Raw genomic sequence first — 7,490 nt, forward strand, 5'->3', positions numbered from 1 at the left:
TTCCCCTGAGCTGTGATATGGCAAGAGCTAGGAACAGGCCAGCCCAAGGCAGAGGACCTGGGAGTTTGGGAGTCAGCCTCCAGTTAAGATGAAAGGACCTTTATTTGGCTACTCAGTGCTGACTGATGAGATCTGTGACTTACTAGGGTTGGATGACTTTTTTACTTTCCACTACCCCTTAAGAGTGTACTTAGTAGTAATTAAAGATATTGTAACTTAATAGAGACTTGGGGTGGGTGGTCTTAGTACTTTCTACTACCCTTTAAGTATGATTAGTTCAAGGATCATTGGAAGCCAGCCTCAGCCTAGAGGAAAGATGAAAGAAGGCTTTGACTTGGGTACTTTATACTGATTGATTAGATTGTGACTTACTGTATATGTTTTGTTTAAGACTATGTGGCCATCTAAGTAATAAGTGGTTTATTATATTGTTGTTAATGTTTTGCTTTAGTTTATTACCCAATAAATAGAGAGTTCATTATACTATGGGATCAGCATGTTAAAGCTACTCACAGCAGCAGTCCTCAGGAGAGTTGCTCCTGGCTGGCCTTATAGAATGCCCCTGCATAGTTTGCAGGTAATAGATTATATAATAAGTCTTCCACAAAAATCATTACATCTTTGTAAGATATTCCAGTTCTTGCATTGTATTTTTTTTTAGATAAACGAGCACTTTTATTTCTTTGTTTCACAAATAAACTGGCTGAAATAGTTGTTTTCTGTAGGCTAATCAAAGAGACCAAAGCCCATATCGTCATCAGACTGCTCCGATTCTTCCTTGGCTTCCACTTTGGCCTGAGCGGCAGCAGCAGACACGGCAGCAGCTGGAGCAGAGGCCGCAGGGGCGGCGACTGCAAATGCCCATGGGTCAGCCAAGAAGGCCTTCACCTTTTCAGCAAGTGGGAAGGTGTACTCAGTCTCCACAGCTACATCCAAGACCCGCTTGTACCCATTGATGATGGAGTGGGGTATGGATGCAACAGTTGGGTAGCCAATCTGCAGACAGACACTGGCAACATTATGGACACCCTCTAAGAACCAAAGATGCAAAGTCTCCTCCGTGATTGTCAAACACCTGATGAATGATCAGTCCAAAGGAGAACGGGGAGATGTTCAGCATGTTCAACAAGGTCGCCTCACTGGCACCCACTTTGTTTCCAGTCTTAATCAGCTGCACATCACTCAAGATTTCAATGGTACCCCTGGAAATCTTGGTGGTTATATCCAGAGCCTGGAAGAAGGAAGTCTTCTCAGGACCCAGACCGGTATTCTGTGCTGGCACAATGACATCACATGGGGCAATGGCACCGGCACGGGCAGCAACTGGCACCTTATTGGCTAGAAGCATATCCCTAATCTCAGTCAGATCTTCCTTGGTGAACACAAAGCCCACGTTCCTCCGAATATGAGGCAGCAGTTTCTCCAGGGCAGGATTGTTCTCCAGATGCCCACGAATGGCTTTGCACATGGTGTTTTCCCCATCAATACCACAGCCTTCCCAGGGAGGGGCATCCGGATCTGCTGCATCTGCTTGGAGCCCACATTGTCTGCTCCCATAATGCAGCATTTTGGATAATCATCCAAAAGTTGTATGATCTTGAGGAAGTAATTGGACTTCCAGATAGCCCTGTCTTCCCTGGGCATCACGATGGTGCTTCAGGGATTGCCATGCGGGGTTTCAAGACGATGTCACTAGCACGAGGACGCCTGGGGAGAGAGCTCTTGCATCATATTAAAATCACATTCAGTGGGTTCGTGGCTGTATTAATGAGACACAGAGGCGTTGCAGTACTGCGTTAATTACGGTGATGATAACTTGCACATCCTCTTGATTCTCAGTTTAGGCCCTATGGCATGGCCTGGGGACTAAAGAAATAGCTGATTAGTCTCCTTGCCTTAAATCTCTTCCCAATGAAATTCCTTTTTTGATAAGAGTTCTCAAATTACTATTCCTAGGGCATAGGTCATTCCACTACTTGAGAGGCTTTAGCACCTAGTAGGATGAAATACAAACTCTTCTTCTGGTATTTTAAAACTTTCATAATCTGAATCCAACTTATATTTCCACACTGATATAACAATTCTCTGGATCAAATTTTCTAATTGTGTGCATATGTCTATCTGTATGTATGTATGTATATACTCATATACATGCACATATATGTTTGTGTTTGTGTGTACATACTTACATTTAATTTGTGTGTCCCAAAATTTATGAATTTAGTTATTTGTGTATTTATTTATTTATAATGCATGCAAGTAGGAGGGGAAGAGGACAAGAGAATGAAGTAGGCCTGATAGAAGGAAGGGCAGATTAGGAGAGGAGAGTCAGAAACAAAATACATTTGAGGAGGAAAAGGTTGAAATGAAAAAGTGGGAGCAAAATAAAGGGGGGGGAGGGGAGATAAGATGGAGAGCAATATATAGGACTCATAATTGTAGGAAAAAATACAGCAACTTTTTTTTCTGATATAGGTTTCATTTCATAAACATATTGAGAACTGATTCAAATTTATAAGACTACAGATCATTCAACAATTGATAAATGGTCCAATGATATATATGTTTAAGCAGTTTTCAAATGAAATAATCAAAGCTACCTATAGTTATATGAAAAATGTTTTAAATCACTATTTATTAGGAAAAATCAAATAAAAAAAACAAGGTACCACTCCACACCTATAATATTTGCTAATATAAAAGAAAAAATGACAAATATTGGAGGGAATGTGGGAAAAGAACTGAGAACTAATGCACTGTTACTGGAGTGGTGAACCAACTCAACCATTCTGGAGAGCCATTTGAAGCTATGCCCAAAAAGCTATAAAACTGTGATCCATATCCCTTTGATCCAGAAATACTACTACTAGGTCTGCATTGTAAAGAGATTTTTAAAAAAAGGAAAAAGACCTATGTGTAGAAAAATATTAATAGCAGTTCTTTTGTGATAGGGAAAATATGAAAATTGAGGCGATGACCATTAACTGAACAATGGCTTGAATAAGTTGTGGTATATGATTGTAATGGAATAATATTGTGTTATAAGAAATGATGAGCAGGATGCTCTAAAAAAAATGGGAAAACTTAACATGAATGGCTATAAAGTGAAATGATCAGAACCAGAACAATATACACAATAGCAGTAATATTGTAGGTTGATCAATTATAAATGATTTAATTGTTCTCAGCAACATGATGACCCAAGACAATTCCAAGGGACTTAAGATGAAAAATTCTGTTCATTTCCAGAGAAATGATGGCATCTGAATGCAGATGAAAGCATACCTTTTTGAAATTTCTTGTGTTTTGTTTTTCCCTACTTGATCTGTGTTTTCTTTCACAACATGACATATATGGACATATATTCTTTGCCACTACACATATATAACCTATATTAAATTGTTTCCTCAGTGAGAGGGGAGAGAATTGCTTTAATTTCACCTTTATTGGTGGTGAATCTGCCATTTTCATTTTTGATACTAGTAATTTGGTTTTCTTTTTTTACTAAAATTAATCAATAATTTACCTATTTTATTGTTTTGTTTTTGTTTTCATAAAATCAACTCCTAGGATTACTTGTTAATTCAATGGTTATCTTACATTCAATTTTACTAATCTCCCCCCTGATTTCCAGGATTTCTAATTTGATGTCTTGTTGCTGACCTTTAATTTGTTCTTTTCCCCATCTTTTTAGCTACATGCCCAATTCATTGCTCTGTTTTCTCTTTATTTTACTGATGTAAGAGTTTAGAGATATAATTTCTTCCCTAAGTATTGTGTTGGCTTCATCCCATAAACTTTGCTATGTTTTCTCATTATTGTGATTCTCTTTAATGACATTATGCATTGTTTCCATGGGTTCTTTGATTCATGTAATTCCCAGGATTGGACTGTTTAGTTTGTGATTAATTTTTAATACATGTTTCTAGAGCTCTTTTTTGAACAGAAGTTTTATTACATTATGTTTGGAAAGGGATGCATTTAATATGTCTGCTTTTCTGCATTTGGTTATTTGGTTTTTATACCCCCAAACATGGTAAATTTTTGTGAAACTATATACGTTACCTTAACTGCAAATAGTATGGTCCAAAAAGTACTCTTAGAAAAGCTCAAAAAATAATCTTTAAAATTAAATAAGTAAGAGAGGTATAAAAAAGCTGGCAAATGAAATGAGAGTTATTCAGGAGAATTAAGAAAAAACAAGTTTGGAAAAGGAAGCACAAAACTGACTGAAGAAAACAATTCTTTAAAAAATAGAATATTATAAATCAAGATGCTATACAGATTCTGGAGTGACAAAACCCACAAAAATATGGAATGAAACAATTTTCCAGCTTAACATGACTTAGTAAGATCTCAACAAAGGTCTGACTCAATTGGGTAAAAGGGAAGTGCAGCTCAGCACAGATGGTGTCTGGGCAAGTCAGAAAGAGGTGTTTATCCCCAGCACAGATCAGCAACTAAGGCCCCTGGATCCTGGCTCAGTAGTCCAGTGGTACAGCAGGCCAGCTGTGAAGCCTTCAATTCCAGTGCAGAAATAAATTGCCAGGACCAAAACCCCAGAATAACAGGTGCAAAAGGGTAGGAGGGGACCTAGGACAAGCCTCAAGGACCTGAGGTCCCAGTGTGGAAAGCCAGTGATCATCATATGTCCCAGCATATGAAGCTTAAGACAGTGCCCCTTGTACCTCAGGAGCAGAGCTCACTTTAAAAGTCATAGGCTAAAAAATAGAAATAGGCTAAAAATTAGTAAGAAAGAGAAAAGAGACCTGACCTTAGAAAGCTACTATAACAACAAGATCAAAATACAAACTCAGAAGAGATCATCATTGTCAAAATGCCTACACAAGAAGCTTCAAACCAAATAGAAATTGGTTTCAAGCCCAAAAATCCTCTTTGAAAAGATCAAAAAAGAATCTTAAAAAATCAAGTAAGAGGTAGAAGAAAAATAGCAAATTAAATGACAGTTATGTAGAATTATGAAAAAAAGTGCCAACAGCTTGGAAAAGAAAGCACAAAAATTGACTGAAGAAAACAATTCCTTAAAAAAATTGAAATAGCCAAGTGGGGAAAAAATCCACTGTAGAACAAAAAAACTCCTTTAAAAGTAGAATTGGCTGGGCAGAGTCAAAGTAGGAATTCATCTGAACTAATCCATGAATTACTTTAGTAACTTCCAAAAAAAGTGAATCTGAATGGTTTTTAGAGGCAGAATCAGAGACAGATTTCCAGGCCAGAAAAGTGCAGAAGGGTAGAATTTGTTGCACTGGAAAAGGGGAGCACAGATTATGGAGCACATGGGCTGCACTTGCACAGACATGATCATAGCAGAGCTGGATCAAGCCCATGTAACTGACAAACTCACTGCAGGGGTGATTCCCAAATCCCCCACTGTAGGATGGGGGTCTGTTGGGGCTGGATAAGAAACAAGCCCAGGGACTGTGGCAGTGGCAGCAGCTACTCCTAGGATTATCAACTCACAACCTGGAAGTTTAAAAATCACCCACCTGAACTTCCAGGAGTCAAGACAGTAGAGTAAACTTTAACAGCTCTCATTTCTTTCTCTGACCCTGAAAAACTCAGAAAAGTATTGCCCCAGTGTAAGATTTTACACAGAAATAGGGGAACCAGCAGCAGGCTTGGGAAACCTGGAGGAAGTGTGTGTCTATGACTGTGCTGAAGCTAAAGTGCAAGGCGGGAGGCTCCATTTCAGCCTAGCAGTGGGAGATCCTGAACCTGAGAGAGGCAGAGCCAGCAAGCACTAACACCAGAACCTCAGATGTGCCTTTGCACAACCAGGAGAATTGGCAGACACCATCACAGCCCCAGCCACCAACAGCTGAGCCTCCCTAATCTCTAGCCCAGAGGTGCAGAAGCAGAAACCAGAAGTGGCCAGACCACCCTCCCACACACCTTACACTGTGAGCTTCAGTGTAACCCCAGGGAAATGCCAAAAGTCCTGGCCTTGGTCTCTGTCTAGGCACTCAGAGGCTAAGTCAGAAAACAGGGATTAGGTTACCTGTCAAATGTAAGGAGAAGGGAAGAGAAGAATACCTATACCACAACAATATTCCAATACAATTCCATTGTGAGAGATTGTCAATGAGGTTCACCCCCCCACCGTGTTTTCTGCATTCATTCTTTTTTGCTTGCATAAGTTTAATATATGTGAGAAAATTGTAATTTAAAATAATCAATATTGTCCAATTTACATTTCATTCTGCTTTCACCTTATCATATGGCATAAAGTCTGATGCTATGGGAACTACTTCCCTTACACCTCTCCCACCCCAAACCCCTGGTTTCTTTGAAGTTCCTGACCTTTTATTCTTCTAAAGGAACTTTGTTATTATTTTTTCTTACTCACTAGGATATTTTCTTTTAGTAATTTCATTAGGATGACATTATACAAATAGGTTAGGTCAAAATTTCATTTAAAAAATTATATTGGCTTTACCTACCTATAAAAATAAATATTAATTTAATTACTTAGATCTAGCCTTATTTGTATAAAACATGTTTTTGTTTATATTTGTATAGTTCCTGTGTCTGTTTTGGCAGATATACTCTTATGTATTTATACTGTCTAGTTATTTTAAATGGTCTAAAATAATATTGAATAATATGGTTGACACAGTATATTTTCCTTATTTTTCTCTTTTTACTAAATCTCTTTTAGCTGTAACTTTGTACGATATCATGATTACTACCCCTGCTTTTGATATAATAAATTCTACAAATGACATTTATTTCATACATGTGTGTATCTATCATTTTTAGTATTTCCTGAAAACAACAATTATTTAATTAATTTATTAAAATCTAACAGTTTCTATTTTATGGATAGATTCATCCCATTCACATTCTGAGCTATAAATATTTACTGTCTATTTTTCTCCCTCTTCTTTTTCTTCACAATCCTCACCCTATTCCTATCCTTCCTCATTCATCTGATTTGCTTCTACCTGCTACCTTTCCCTCTTATTTCTTAACCTACCCATCCATCCAAGATTCCTCTCTCCCCCACCCTATCCCCTTGCCCTCAATTCTTACTGAATACAGAAGAGATATGCATATAAATATATATACACATACACACATATGTGTGTATATACACACATATATACTTACAGACCTATTTGCATGCATGCATGTATAAGTATGTATATGTGTATACTATATACACATTCATAAAATATATGCAATGTCTGTATGTGTATATATGCATGTGTATGTGTGTGTGCGTGTGTGTATACACACACACATATATAAATGCAGTTCCCTCTTTAACCCACTCCCAATCAGAGTAAGGCTTCAATACTACCTGCCCTCCTCCTATTAATTTCTTCTGTATCAATTTTCCCTTTTCCCCCATTATTTGTAGGAGTTCATTACTCCTTTTTATCTCTCCCTAAACATTTTTTTAGAATTGCTCCATCATACTGTGATAGTAATGGCAATTAAAGATTCCCCTGTATTGGCTTGGTTTT

The 7,490-nt window shown here is 37.8% G+C and overlaps 1 pseudogene; it reads right to left on the reverse strand.

The window, feature by feature from the left end:
• Window positions 1-645: 645 nt before the first annotated feature.
• Window positions 646-1,744, reverse strand: LOC138146054 (large ribosomal subunit protein uL10 pseudogene; annotated as a pseudogene).
• Window positions 1,745-7,490: the final 5,746 nt, after the last annotated feature.

This window comes from Petaurus breviceps, unplaced genomic scaffold (assembly GCF_028583685.1).
Source record: "Petaurus breviceps papuanus isolate PSGF00001 unplaced genomic scaffold, PetGlider_PUasm1.0 90752, whole genome shotgun sequence".
Lineage (NCBI taxonomy): Eukaryota > Metazoa > Chordata > Mammalia > Diprotodontia > Petauridae > Petaurus > Petaurus breviceps.